Raw genomic sequence first — 16,504 nt, 5'->3', positions numbered from 1 at the left:
CTAAACCCCAAACCCAAAACCCTAAACCATAAACCCTAGACCCTAAACCCTAATTAATTAACCTTAACCCTAACCCTAATCCTAAAACCCTAGCTAGCTAATCCTAAACCCTAAACCCTAATTAAACTCTACATATATATATAGGCCAACGACACTAAATTGCGCATCAAGCAGGCGACCAACTAATTAGAGCTAATAAATTAATTAACTTGTTGAATCTTGACAAGTTCTCGCGAATGAAAACACATTTGATTAAGTTGCCTCGTAATATATATACAATTAGTGTGCATGCGCGCATGGCATACCTTGCACATATGATCATTCGTGCATATATTTCAATATATATCTGAACATATTCTTGGGGATAAATATATATATTTCAATCTTTCTCTCTCGATCTATATATATATATCGTTGGTGGCCAAAAAACACACTTATATATACGCATGCACTTTATGCGCAAAGGCGCGGGTGCCTCTAATAATGTGTGTGTGCACTCGGTCGATGATCCCTAAATCTTAAACCCTAAAACCCTAATCCCTAATTATACCCTAAACGTACACCCTAAACACCCTAAACACTAGACCCTAAACCCTAAACACTACACCCTAAACCCTAAACCCTAAACCCTAAACCCTAACCCTATACCCTAAACCCTAATTAAACACTAAACCCCAAACCCCAAACCCTAAACCCTAAACCCTAGACCCTAAACCCTAATTAATTAACCTTAACCCTAACCCTAACCCTAAAACCCTAGCTAGCTAATCCTAAACCCTAAACCCTAATTAAACCCTACGTATATATAGGCCAACGACACTAAATTGCGCATCAACCAGGCGACCAACTAATTAGCGCTAATAAATTAATTAACTTGTTGAATCTTGACAAGTTCTCTCGAATAAAAACACATTTGATTAAGTTGCCTCATAATATATATACAATTAGTGTGCATGCGCGCATGGCATACCTTGCACATATCATTTGTGCATATATTTCAATATATATCTGAACATATTCTTGGGGATAAATATATATATTTCAATCTTTCTCTCTCGATCTATATATATCGTTGGTGGCCAAAAAACACACTTATATATACGCATGCACTTTATGCGCAAAGGCGCGGGTGCCTCTAATAATGTGTGTGTGCACTCGATCGATGATCCCTAAACCTTAAACCCCGAAACCCTAATCCCTAATTATACCCTAAACATACACCCTAAACACCCTAAACACTAAACCCTAAACCCTAGACCCTAAACCCTAAACACTACACCCTAAACCCTAAACCCTAACCCTAGACCCTAAACCCTAATTAAACACTAAACCCCAAACCCCAAACCCCAAACCCTAAACCCTAAACCCTAGACCCTAAACCCTAATTAATTAACCTTAACCCTAACCCTAACCCTAAAACCCTAGCTAGTTAATCCTAAACCCTAAACCCTAATTAAACCCTACATATATATATAGGCCAACGACACTAAATTGCGCATCAAGCAGGCGACCAACTATTTAGCGCTAATAAATTAATTAACTTTGTTGAATCTTGACAAGTTCTCTCGAATGAAAACACATTTGATTAAGTTGCCTCGTAATATATATACAATTAGTGTGCATGCGCGCATGGCATACCTTGCACATATCATTCATGCATATATTTCAATATATATCTGAACATATTCTTGGGGATAAATATATATATTTCAATCTTTCTCTCTCGATCTATATATATATCGTTGGTGGCCAAAAAACACACTTATATATACGCATGCACTTTATGCGCAAAGGCGCGGGTGCCTCTAATAATGTGTGTGTGCACTCGATCGATGATCCCTAAACCTTAAACCCTAAAACCCTAATCCCTAATTATACCCTAAACGTACACCCTAAACCCTAAACGCTACACCCTAAACCCTAGACCCTAAACCCTAAACACTACACCCTAAACCCTAACCCTAGACCCTAAACCCTAATTAAACACTAAACCCCAAACCCCAAACCCTAAACCCTAAACCCTAGACCCTAAACCCTAATTAATTAACCTTAACCCTAACCCTAACCCTAAAACCCTAGCTAGCTAATCCTAAACCCTAAACCCTAATTAAACCCTATATATATATAGGCCAACGACACTAAATTGCACATCAAGCAGGCGACCAACTAATTAGCGCTAATAAATTAATTAACTTGTTGAATCTTGACAAGTTCTCTCGAATGAAAACACATTTGATTAAGTTGCCTCATAATATATATACAATTAGTGTGCATGCGCGCATGGCATACCTTGCACATATCATTCGTGCATATATTTCAATATATATCTGAACATATTCTTGGGGATAAATATATATATTTCAATCTTTCTCTCTCGATCTATATATATATCGTTGGTGGCCAAAAAACACACTTATATAAACGCATGCACTTTATCCGCAAAGGCGCGGGTGCCTCTAATAATGTGTGTGTGCACTCGATCGATGATCCCTAAACCTTAAACCCTAAAACCCTAATTCCTAATTATACCCTAAACGTACACCCTAAACACCCTAAACACTAGACCCTAAACCCTAAACACTACACCCTAAACCCTAAACCCTAACCCTATACCCTAAACCCTAATTAAACACTAAACCCCAAACCCCAAACCCTAAACCCTAAACCCTAGACCCTAAACCCTAATTAATTAACCTTAACCCTAACCCTAACCCTAAAACCCTAGCTAGCTAATCCTAAACCCTAAACCCTAATTAAACCCTACATATATATAGGCCAACGACACTAAATTGCGCATCAACCAGGCGACCAACTAATTAGCGCTAATAAATTAATTAACTTGTTGAATCTTGACAAGTTCTCTCGAATGAAAACACATTTGATTAAGTTGCCTCATAATATATATACAATTAGTGTGCATGCGCGCATGGCATACCTTGCACATATGATCATTCGTGCATATAGTTCAATATATATCTGAACATATTCTTGGGGATAAATATATATATTTCAATCTTTCTCTCTCGATCTATATATATATCGTAGGTGGCCAAAAAACACACTTATATAAACGCATGCACTTTATGCTCAAAGGCACGGGTGCCTCTAATAATGTGTGTGTGGACTCGATCGATGATCCCTAAACCTTAAACCCTAAAACCATAATCCCTAAACCTTAAACCCTAAACCATAAACCCTAAACCCTAACCCTAGACCCTAAACCCTAATTAAACACTAAACCCCAAACCCCAAACCCTAAACCATAAACCCTAGACCCTAAACCCTAATTAATTAACCTTAACCCTAACCCTAATCCTAAAACCCTAGCTAGCTAATCCTAAACCCTAAACCCAATTAAACTCTACATATATATATAGGCCAATGACACTAAATTGCGCATCAAGCAGGCGACCAACTAATTAGCGCTAATAAATTAATTAACTTGTTGAATCTTGACAAGTTCTCGCGAATGAAAACACATTTGATTAAGTTGCCTCGTAATATATATACAATTAGTGTGCATGCGCGCATGGCATACCTTGCACATATGATCATTCGTGCATATATTTCAGTATATATCTGAACATATTCTTGGGGATAAATATATATATTTCAATCTTTCTCTCTCGATCTATATATATATATATCGTTGGTGGCCAAAAAACACACTTATATATACGCATGCACTTTATGCGCAAAGGCGCGGGTGCCTCTAATAATGTGTGTGTGCACTCGGTCGATGATCCCTAAACCTTAAACCCTAAAACCCTAATCCCTAATTATACCCTAAACGTACACCCTAAACACCCTAAACACTAGACCCTAAACCCTAAACACTACACCCTAAACCCTAAACCCTAAACCCTATACCCTAACCCTATACCCTAAACCCTAATTAAACACTAAACCCCAAACCCCGAACCCTAAACCCTAAACCCTAGACCCTAAACCCTAATTAATTAACCTTAACCCTAACCCTAACCCTAAAACCCTAGCTAGTTAATCCTAAACCCTAAACCCTAATTAAACCCTACATATATATATAGGCCAACGACACTAAATTGCGCATCAAGCAGGCGACCAACTAATTAGCGCTAATAAATTAATTAACTTTGTTGAATCTTGACAAGTTCTCTCGAATGAAAACACATTTGATTAAGTTGCCTCATAATATATATACAATTAGTGTGCATGCGCGCATGGCATACCTTGCACATATCATTTGTGCATATATTTCAATATATATCTGAACATATTCTTGGGGATAAATATATATATTTCAATCTTTCTCTCTCGATCTATATATATATATCGTTGGTGGCCAAAAAACACACTTATATATACGCATGCACTTTATGCGCAAAGGCGCGGGTGCCTCTAATAATGTGTGCGTGCACTCGATCGATGATCCCTAAACCTTAAACCCTAAAACCCTAATCCCTAATCCCTAATTATACCCTAAACGTACACCCTAAACACCCTAAACCCTAAACACTACACCCTAAACCCTAGACCCTAAACCCTAAACACTACACCCTAAACCCTAAACCCTAACCCTAGACCCTAAAAACTAATTAAACACTAAACCCCAAACCCCAAACCCTAAACCCTAAACCCTAGACCCTAAACGCTAATTAATTAACCTTAACCCTAACCCTAAAACCCTAGCTAGCTAATCCTAAACCCTAAACCCTAATTAAACCCTATATATATATAGGCCAACGACACTAAATTGCGCATCAAGCAGGTGACCAACTAATTAGCGCTAATAAATTAATTAACTTGTTGAATCTTGACAAGTTCTCTCGAATGAAAACACATTTGATTAAGTTGCCTCATAATATATATACAATTAGTGTGCATGCGCGCATGGCATACCTTGCACATATCATTCGTGCATATATTTCAATATATATCTGAACATATTCTTGGAGATAAATATATATATTTCAATCTTTCTCTCTCGATCTATATATATATCGTTGGTGGCCAAAAAACACACTTATATATACGCATGCACTTTATGCGCAAAGGCGCGGGTGCCTCTAATAATGTGTGTGTGCACTCGATCGATGATCCCTAAACCTTAAACCCTAAAACCCTAATTCCTAATTATACCCTAAACGTACACCCTAAACACCCTAAACACTAGACCCTAAACCCTAAACACTACACCCTAAACCCTAAACCCTAAACCCTAACCATATACCCTAAACCCTAATTAAACACTAAACCCCAAACCCTAAACCCTAGACCCTAAACCCTAATTAATTAACCTTAACCCTAACCCTAACCCTAAAACCCTAGCTAGTTAATCCTAAACCCTAAACCCTAATTAAACCCTACATATATATAGGCCAACGACACTAAATTGCGCATCAAGCAGGCAACCAACTAATTAGCGCTAATAAATTAATTAACTTTGTTGAATCTTGACAAGTTCTCTCGAATGAAAACACATTTGATTAAGTTGCCTCGTAATATATATACAATCAGTGTGCATGCGCGCATGGCATACTGTGCACATATCATTCGTGCATATATTTCAATATATATCTGAACATATTCTTGGGGATAAATATATATATTTCAATCTTTCTCTCTCGATCTATATATATATCGTTGGTGGCCAAAAAACACACTTATATATACGCATGCACTTTATGCGCAAAGGTGCGGGTGCCTCTAATAATGTGTGTGTGCACTCGATCGATGATCCCTAAACCTTAAACCCTAAAACCCTAATCCCTAATCCCTAATTATACCCTAAACGTACACCCTAAACACCCTAAACCCTAAACACTACACCCTAAACCCTAGACCCTAAACCCTAAACACTACACCCTAAACCCTAAACCCTAACCCTAGACCCTAAACCCTAATTAAAAACTAAACCCCAAACCCCAAACCCTAAACCCTAAACCCTAGACCCTAAACCCTAATTAATTAACCTTAACCCTAACCCTAACCCTAAAACCCTAGCTAGCTAATCCTAAACCCTAAACCCTAATTTAACCCTATATATATATATAGGCCAACGACACTAAATTGCGCATCAAGCAGGCGACCAACTAATTAGCGCTAATAAATTAATTAACTTGTTGAATCTTGACAAGTTCTCTTGAATGAAAACACATTTGATTAAGTTGCCTCATAATATATATACAACTAGTGTGCATGCGCGCATGGCATACCTTGCACATATCATTCGTGCATATATTTCAATATATATCTGAACATATTCTTGGAGATAAATATATATATTTCAATCTTTCTCTCTCGATCTATATATATATCGTTGGTGGCCAAAAAACACACTTATATATACGCATGCACTTTATGCGCAAAGGCGCGGGTGCCTCTAATAATGTGTGTGTGCACTCGATCGATGATCCCTAAACCTTAAACCCTAAAACCCTAATTCCTAATTATACCCTAAACGTACACCCTAAACACCCTAAACACTAGACCCTAAACCCTAAACACTACACCCTAAACCCTAACCCTATACCCTAAACCCTAATTAAACACTAAACCCCAAACCCCAAACCCTAAACCCTAAACCCTAGACCCTAAACCCTAATTAATTAACCTTAACCCTAACCCTAAAACCCTAGCTAGCTAATCCTAAACCCTAAACCCTAATTAAACCCTACATATATATAGGCCAACGACACTAAATTGCGCATCAACCAGGCGACCAACTAATTAGCGCTAATAAATTAATTAACTTGTTGAATCTTGACAAGTTCTCTCGAATGAAAACACATTTGATTAAGTTGCCTCATAATATATATACAATTAGTGTGCATGCGCGCATGGCATACCTTGCACATATGATCATTCGTGCATATACTTCAATATATATCTGAACATATTCTTGGGGATAAATATATATATTTCAATCTTTCTCTCTCGATCTATATATATATCGTAGGTGGCCAAAAAACACACTTATATAAACGCATGCACTTTATGCTCAAAGGCACGGGTGCCTCTAATAATGTGTGTGTGGACTCGATCGATGATCCCTAAACCTTAAACCCTAAAACCCTAATCCCTAAACCTTAAACCCTAAGGCCTTGTTTACTTGTCCGGTATATTTGGGTTTGGAAGGGTAAAATACCGGCCCACGACCGAATCCCGAAAGTTACCCGATGGGCCGTTTACTTCTCTGGTTTTTTGTGTAACATCCCGGCCCATCCCAGATCTTCCCGACCCGGTAAGCTGCACACTCCGGTATTCTCGTCCACGAGGTCGACCCCGTGTATTGGCTCGTGAAAAGGGGAACGAGGGAGGGAGGCGACGCAACGGCGGCGACAGGCGGCGGGGAAACGCAACGGCGGCGGCGGCGGCGGGGAAAGAACTTGCAGATCAAGACGGCGCCGACGAGATCCTCCTCCGGCGACCGGTATCCGGTGAGTCACCGCGCCCCCTCCCCTTTTCCCCTTCTCCCTAGATAGAGTTTCTTGGTGTCGCCGCCGTCCGCGACGGAGCTCCCGGAGCTCGCGGCTCCGAAGGCCATGGGGTGCGGGCGCAGACGAGAGTTCATGCAGTACATGTCGTGCCCGTCGCATCTATTGTGATGGATGTACTCCAATCTCCAACCGTGCAGCGACCGTGCGTTCGTGCGCAAGTGGGGACTCCGTGAGATTTCGTCATGTTTCGGGAAGTACTGGTGCGCCCAATAGCTTATTTCTGCCTCATAGTACTTGGATTGACTAGTTCAGCTAGTACTATATCTGCTAAGGGAGATGAACTGTGGAACTGCTAACTTGGAAATAATGTTATGAAGTGTTGGATTCCACAATATTCAGGAGATATATGCAGGGCCTCTTTGGATTCAAAGAATTTCATAAAAGTTTGGAGGATTGCAGTTTACATGATTTTTTTTCCTATGAAAGTCAGCTGGACCATAGTTAGCACAGTGGTTCGAATGTAGCATGGTTAGTTTTTCGGTACATATATGTACTGAGTCTGTAAGCACGCATTTTGTAGTTTCTAGTTATGGACTGAGGTGGAAAAAGGTTCAGACTTGTGATACATGTCCATTAGTTACACAGGACCAATTAGAAAGAAAAATGCAGAGGACAAATTTGGATGCATACATTGTTCATCCGATGTGCCATCCAAGTGGTCCAAGGGTCAGAGTGTATTTTTTCTCTGAGCCTCTATTTTAAAGAGAGATTGAGCCATTAATATGCAGCAAGACTTTGCCAGCAACAAGAATCATGCGACCATTAATTTTCCGAGTTAGCTTATGTGTCCTAGTCGGATAGGAAATGTACATGTATGCCATGTGCACGAGTGCGGTGCGGTTGGTGACCGTTCTTGTCGAATGGTATTTGTTGGTAACACAATGTTATCTTTTAAAACAAAAAGGGCTAACAGTGTTGTTGAGTTTGTTTGCTGGTTGATATTAACAAGTGTATAAGGATGCTCCCCAAATTGCTATACATTTGAACTATCTGTAAGCTATGTCTATGTATCAGTACTAAGTTTTACCTCTGCGTGTATTTCTAGTTTGGAGGTCCTCTTGGCGAGCGTGGTTTCCGGCGTTTGGCGGCAAGCGCGCCATGACTTCTAATGTTCTTCAAACTACATGACACTGAGTTTATGGCGGCGGTTGCTCATGTGTTGGGTCGAGCATTTATTTATATGTTTATTCTTGTTCGAGAAAATTGTATGATAAAATTGCATGACACTGAGTTTATGGTGGCGGGTTGCTCATGTGCTGGGTCGAGCATTTATTTATATGTGTGTTCTTGTTTGAGAAAATTGTATGACAAAATTGCATGACACTGGGTTCATGTAAAGACAAAAAATTTAATTTACTGATTGTCCATTATCATCTCTTGGGATGAAAATATTGAGTTTTTATTATCTGAGCTCCATATCCCCTCTCATCCCCAAAACAAAGTAACTAGAGATTGTGGGGAGGATGTGGGGAAATTAGGGGAAATTAGGGGAAAAATGGGGATTGGGTGAAAGGAGGGGTTTCACCCAATCCCCTCTCATCCCCAAACCCCTAGGGGATGAAAATACCTGAGGAGTAAACAAGGCCTAAACCTTAAACCCTAAACCCTAACCCTAGACCCTAAACCCTAATTAAACAATAAACCCCAAACCCCAAACCCTAAACCATAAACCCTAGACCCTAAACCCTAATTAATTAACCTTAACCCTAACCCTAATCCTAAAACCCTAGCTAGCTAATCCTAAACCCTAAACCCTAATTAAACTCTGAAACCCTAATCCCTAATTATACCCTAAACTTACACCCTAAACACCCTAAACACTAAACCCTAAACCCTAAACCCTAAACCCTAAACCCTAACCCTATACCCTAAACCCTAATTAAACACTAAACCCCAAACCCCAAACCCTAAACCCTAAACCCTAGACCCTAAACCCTAATTAATTAACCTTAACCCTAACCCTAACCCTAAAACCCTAGCTAGCTAATCCTAAACCCTAAACCCTAATTAAACCCTACATATATATAGGCCAACGACAGTAAATTGCGCATCAACCAGGCGACCAACTAATTAGCGCTAATAAATTAATTAACTTGTTGAATCTTGACAAGTTCTCTCGAATGAAAACACATTTGATTAAGTTGCCTCATAATATATATACAATTAGTGTGCATGCGCGCATGGCATACCTTGCACATATGATCATTCGTGCATATACTTCAATATATATCTGAACATATTCTTGGGGATAAATATATATATTTCAATCTTTCTCTCTCGATCTATATATATATCGTAGGTGGCCAAAAAACACACTTATATAAACGCATGCACTTTATGCTCAAAGGCACGGGTGCCTCTAATAATGTGTGTGTGTGGACTCGATCGATGATCCCTAAACCTTAAACCCTAAAACCATAATCCCTAAACCTTAAACCCTAAACCTTAAACCCTAAACCCTAACCCTAGACCCTAAACCCTAATTAAACACTAAACCCCAAACCCAAAACCCTAAACCATAAACCCTAGACCCTAAACCCTAATTAATTAACCTTAACCCTAACCCTAATCCTAAAACCCTAGCTAGCTAATCCTAAACCCTAAACCCTAATTAAACTCAACATATATATAGGCCAACGACACTAAATTGCGCATCAAGCAGGCGACCAACTAATTAGAGCTAATAAATTAATTAACTTGTTGAATCTTGACAAGTTCTCGCGAATGAAAACACATTTGATTAAGTTGCCTCGTAATATATATACAATTAGTGTGCATGCGCGCATGGCATACCTTGCACATATGATCATTCGTGCATATATTTCAATATATATCTGAACATATTCTTGGGGATAAATATATATATTTCAATCTTTCTCTCTCGATCTATATATATATATATCGTTGGTGGCCAAAAAACACACTTATATATACGCATGCACTTTATGCGCAAAGGCGCGGGTGCCTCTAATAATGTGTGTGTGCACTCGGTCGATGATCCCTAAACCTTAAACCCTAAAACCCTAATCCCTAATTATACCCTAAACGTACACCCTAAACACCCTAAACACTAGACCCTAAACCCTAAACACTACACCCTAAACCCTAAACCCTAAACCCTAAACCCTAACCCTATACCCTAAACCCTAATTAAACACTAAACCCCAAACCCCAAACCCTAAACCCTAAACCCTAGACCCTAAACCCTAATTAATTAACCTTAACCCTAACCCTAACCCTAAAACCCTAGCTAGCTAATCCTAAACCCTAAACCCTAATTAAACCCTACGTATTGATGACCCACAAGTATAGGGGGTGTATCGTAGTATTTTTGATAAGTAAGAATGTCGATCCCAACGAGGAGCAGAAGGTGTTGACAAGCAGTTTCGATGAAGGATTCAGTGTAAATGCTCACAGACAAGTATTCAGGGGGTTTTGATGTAACAGTTGAATAAAGTACGAGTAAGTAAAGTGCGAGAGTAACAATTGCAGCGAGTGGCCCAATCCTTTTTAGCACAAAGGACAAGCCGGTTTGTTTACTTATAATTACCAAACGTTCTCGAGGACACACGGGATTTTAGTCTAGTGCTTTCGCTTCATACGGCTAAATAATCTTCATTGTTATGATAAGTGTTGTGTGGGTGAACCTATGCTAATGTACCGCCCTTCCTAGGACTAATACATACTTGTGATTATACCCCTTGCAAGCATCCGCAACTACAAGAAAGTAATTAAGAATAAATCTAACCACAGCCTTAAACTCTGAGATCCTGCGATCCCTCCTGCATCGATATACCAACGGGGGTTTAGGTTTCTGTCACTCCGGCAACCCCGCAATTGGCAAACGAATACAAGATGCATTCCCCTAGGCCCATAAATGGTGAAGTGTCATGTAGTCGATGTTCACATGACACCACTAGAAGAATAACACCACAACTTAAATATCACACCATTGAATATTACTCAACCATAGTTCACTACTAACATTTAGACTTCACCCATGTCCTCAAGAACTAAACGAACTACTCACGAGACATCATATGGAACATGATCAGAGGTGATATGATGATGAATAACAATCTGAACATAAACTTGGTTCAATGGTTTCACTCAATAGCATCAACAACAAGTAGAGATCGATACCGGGAGAGTTTCCCCTATCAAACAATCAAGATCAAACCCAAATTGCTACGGCGGTGACGGTGTCCAGCGGTGATGACGGCGGTGATGATGGTGGAGATGATGATGATGGTGATGGCGATGATGTCCAGCTCGATGACGGTGACGATGGCGTCGATTTCCCCCTCCCGGAGGGAGGAATTTCCCCGGATTCCTGCCCGCCGGAGAGCTCTTTCTCTCTGGTGTTCTCCGCCCCGCAGAGGCGGTCAGTAACTCGTCGCGAGGTACCCGCTGTGGCTTAGGTCTTCGGGACGAAGGGTTTGGCGAAGAAAAGGAGGCGAAAGGGGCCGTGGGCCCTCCACACCACATGGCGGCGCGGCCAGGGCCTGGGCCGCGCCGCCCTAGGGTGTGGGCCCACCCTGGCTCCTCCTGGCTCCTCCTTCTGGCTTCCTTCGTCATCTTGAAAAATAGGATTTTTGGTATAATTTCCTCCCACAGTTGATCTTCCGAAATATTGCGTTCTGACGGTGCTTTTTCCAGCAGAATCCTGGCTCCGGTGCTTGATCCTCCAATAATGATGAAACATGCAAAATAGATGAAATAACATAAGTATTGTGTCCCAATATGAAATATATCAATGAATAACAGCAAATTATGATATAAAATAGTGATGCAAATTGGACGTATCAACTCCCCCCAAGCTTAGACTTCGCTTGTCCCCAAGCGAAACTGAACTTGATAGACATGACCACATGTTTATGGAGTGAAGAGTCGATAAATAAAATACGGACAAGAAGCATCATATTCATTCACACAGGACATTATAGTAGACAACCTCTTATAACTCACATTGAAACAAGTATAAGGTAACCACAAGTAAAGGTGCATGAGAAATCAAGATTGGTGATGGCAAACTTCGCTCTTGGTCAGAAAACAATTAACAGATTATATTTATCTCATTGAGCAGCGCTCCCATGTTAAAGTTTATAAGGCACAACTTGCATACTCAATCATAATGGTTTTCTCATGATCATTGATAACTTGCAAAGCTATATTCATTCAGATAAAACTTGTACTAAACAAAGAAGAATAAAAGTCATGATGTAGCAAATCACAATATAATGGTTTGATCACAACTACTCAAATGCTTGCTTGAGATGGAGGGAAATAGGTTTACTGACTCAACATAAAGTAAAAGACAGGCCCTTCGCAGAGGGAAGCAGGGATTAAATCATGTGCTAGAGCTTTTTCAGTTTTGCAATCATATAAAGAGAATAAAAGTAACATTTTGAGAGGTGTTTGTTGTTGTCAATGACTGGTAGCGGGTACTCTAACCCCCTTGCCAGACAACCTCCTAAGAGCGGCTCCCATATTATTTTCATTTTGCGTGGCACTCCTTCCAACCTTTCTTTCACAAACCATGGCTAACCGAATCCTCGGGTGCCTGCCAACAATCTCATGCCATGAAGGAGTGCCTTTTTATTTTAGCTTTATTATGATGATGACACTCCCCCCAACCTTTGCTTACACAAGCCATGGCTAACCGAATCCTTCGGGTGCCGTCCATCAATCACATACCATGGGGGAGTGTCTATTTAGTTTAATTAATTTGGGACTGGGAATCCCATTGCCAGCTCTTTTTGCAAAATTATTGGATAAGCGGATGAAGCCACTAGTCCATTGGTGGAAGTTGCCCAACAAGATTGAAAGATAAAACACCACATACTTCCTCATGAGCTATGAAACATTGACACAAATATGAGATACTAAGTTTTGAATTGTTTAAAGGTAGCACATGAAGTATTTACTTGGAATGGCAGAAAAATACCATGTAGTAGGTAGGTATGGTGGACACAAATGGCATAGGTTTGGGTTAAGGTTTGGATGCACGAGAAGTATTCCCTCTCAGTACAGGTCTTTGGCTAGCAAGGTTAATTAGCAAGCATAAGAGTCGAGAGAAACAAACAAATATACATATGATAGAAACAATCATGCATCTTCCTTGTAAGCACAAACAATTTTAACTTCAGAATAATAAGCTATGAGCTAACAAGAAAGACAATGAAACATCTACATGTATTTCTCTTTTCTATTTAAACCTCAAAGTGTTGTTGCTATTGACCAATGCTAAGTTTGCCAAAACCAAATAGATTTATTCAATGCTCCCAAAGTGATACCAATACTAACAACAAGGTGAATCATATAGTAGAGATTGCAAACTAAATAAGATGTGCAATATGTAAATGATAAGACTTCTCATTAATATTCCATAACGATAACTCACACCAAGGGATACATAGATAACCAACTAAAGGAGAGATACTTCCAAACGCAACCCATCTTATATGATAACTTCCCTACTCATGATATGACACTACTTGACAATAAAAGTAAAAGGTAGTGATGATGTGATACCGCGGCACTCCCCCAAGCTTGGAACAAACCAAGGGGATGCCAATACCGATGATGAATTACTCCTTTGGTGATGGTGGTGATGAATTCCTGACAAGCTTCTCAATAAGCTCCTGAAGCTCGTCAATCCTGTATATGATATTGCGAATCATCTCTGAATTGTGCTCGACGCGGTTAAAGAGTCTGTCTGACGGCGAGTCCCAGCTCTTGGAGTTATTTCTCCACTCTTCAGTCTCAGGCTCCTTCTCTCCTGCAGTGTTAGAGCGATCTATATCCCACGGGCTAGGCAATGCTGCCTTGGGAGTCCCTTCAATTTGATTATTGAAAATTAGATTGTGGAAGGGGTGATGAGTGCCTGATGGAGATGTTTTCGGAGCTAGGTAATGACGTGGAACCCCTCCTCCAGTGCGAATTCTTGCGCTCTTGTTTGCACTAAAAGGGTTGTCCACCACCTTGATGCTTGCGATAGTAGCACGCGGGTGTGCGCGCGAATCTTCTTCCACCTCTTCTTCATCCTCTTCCTTGACGTCCTTGTCTTCCTCTTTCCACCCAAGATCTCGATCATCTTCATCCGGAAACTCCTTGCCCTTGTTCTTGGAAACCATGGTGCTTCTAAACTGAAAACAGATCCTGGCAGAAACAGCTCGAAACAAAACACGTCGAGAAAACGATATACAGACCTCCAGGGGTCCGGGGGATTATATAGCAAAATTTTTCACGACAAACGGAAAGTACCAGATCAAACCAGAGTCGGAAAGGGGCGACGAGGCGGCCAAACCATAGGCCAGCGCGGGCCCAGGTCAGGCCGCGCCGCCCTATGGTGGCACCCCCTCGTGCGTCCTTTCCACTCCGTTTCGAACTCGTAATTTCTCATATTTTCCAAAAACAGTAAAAATATTGTTCGAAAAGTAAATTGCGTACTTTTCATTACCAGTACTGTTACCTATTCAAAGTCGAATTCTGGCGGGCTGTCAATTTGCCCTTTGATGAAAGCCTCCGGTGTTTCCACTTGAATAATATCAACATCAACATTATAGGAATCACCCGAGATATAATGCTTGAGTCTTTGTCCATTCACCACTTGCGTAGCATTGCCTTGGAGAGAGCTAATTTTGATTGCTCCTGAACGATACACCTCCTCGACAACATATGGTCCTTCCCATTTCGAGAGTAATTTCCACAAAGAATGCGAGACGAGACCGATACAATAGGACTTTATCCCCAATATTAAATTCTCTTTTGATAATCCTCCTATCATGCCATTTTTTAACTTTCTCTTTAAAGAGTTTAGCATTTTCATAAGCTTCACTTCTCCACTCATCTAGAGAACTCAATTGCAACAACCTCTTATCACCGGCAAGTTTAGGATCTTTATTTAATTCTCTAACAGCCCAATAAGCTTTGTGCTCTAGTTCTAAAGGTAAATGACAAGCTTTCCCATAAACCATTTTATAAGGTGACATTCCCATGGGATTTTTATAAGCAGTTCTATAAGCCCAAAGTGCATCCTTCAATTTACTAGCCCAATTCTTTCTTGTTTTATTAACAGTCTTTCCCAAAATAGATTTAATCTCTCTATTTGATAATTCTACTTGACCACTAGTTTGAGGATGATAAGCGGAAGCAATTCTATGATTAATACCATACTTAGCAAGAGTTTTTCTAAAACCTCCATGAATAAAGTGAGAACCTCCATCAGTCATAATATATCTAAGTACTCCAAATCTAGGAAAAATAATATCTAAAAGCATTCTTAAGGAGGTCTCACCATCAGCACTTTTTGTAGGTATAGCTTCCACCCATTTAGTAACATAATCAACAGCAACAAGTATATGAGTGTTACCTTCCGAAGACGGAAAAGGTCCCATGAAGTCAAATCCCCAACAATCAAACGGTTCAATAACAAGAGTATAATTCATTGGCATTTCATTGCGTCTGGAGATATTACCAACCCTTTGGCATTCATCACAAGATAAAATAAACTTTCTCGCATCCTTGAAGAGAGTTGGCCAATAAAAACCTGATTGTAGAACTTTTTGCGCGGTTCTTTCTCCGGCGTGATGTCCTCCATAAGCACTACCATGACATTTACTCAATATCTCCTGTTGTTCATATTCGGGGACACATCTTCGCATAATACCATCCACTCCTTCTTTATATAAGTGTGGGTCATCCCAGAAATAATGCCTCAAATCATAAAAGAATTTCCTCCTTTGCTGAGCTGAAAAGGTTGGAGGCAAGTACTTGGAAACAATAAAGTTAGCATAATCAGCATACCAAGGACTGTCTCGCGAGCTCACCTTTATTACAGCCAATTGTTCATTTGGAAAACTATCATTAACAGGAACAGGATCATAAGCAATATTTTCCAATCTAGACAAATTATCAGCAACAGGATTATCAGCACCTTTCCTATCTACAATATGTAAATCAAATTCTTGCAAAAGAAGTACCCATCTAATAAGCCTCGGCTTAGCATCTTTCTTTGTCATAAG

Source organism: Lolium perenne, chromosome 4 (assembly GCF_019359855.2).
Source record: "Lolium perenne isolate Kyuss_39 chromosome 4, Kyuss_2.0, whole genome shotgun sequence".
NCBI lineage: Eukaryota > Viridiplantae > Streptophyta > Magnoliopsida > Poales > Poaceae > Lolium > Lolium perenne.
Note: the sequence above shows the minus strand (reverse complement) of the source record.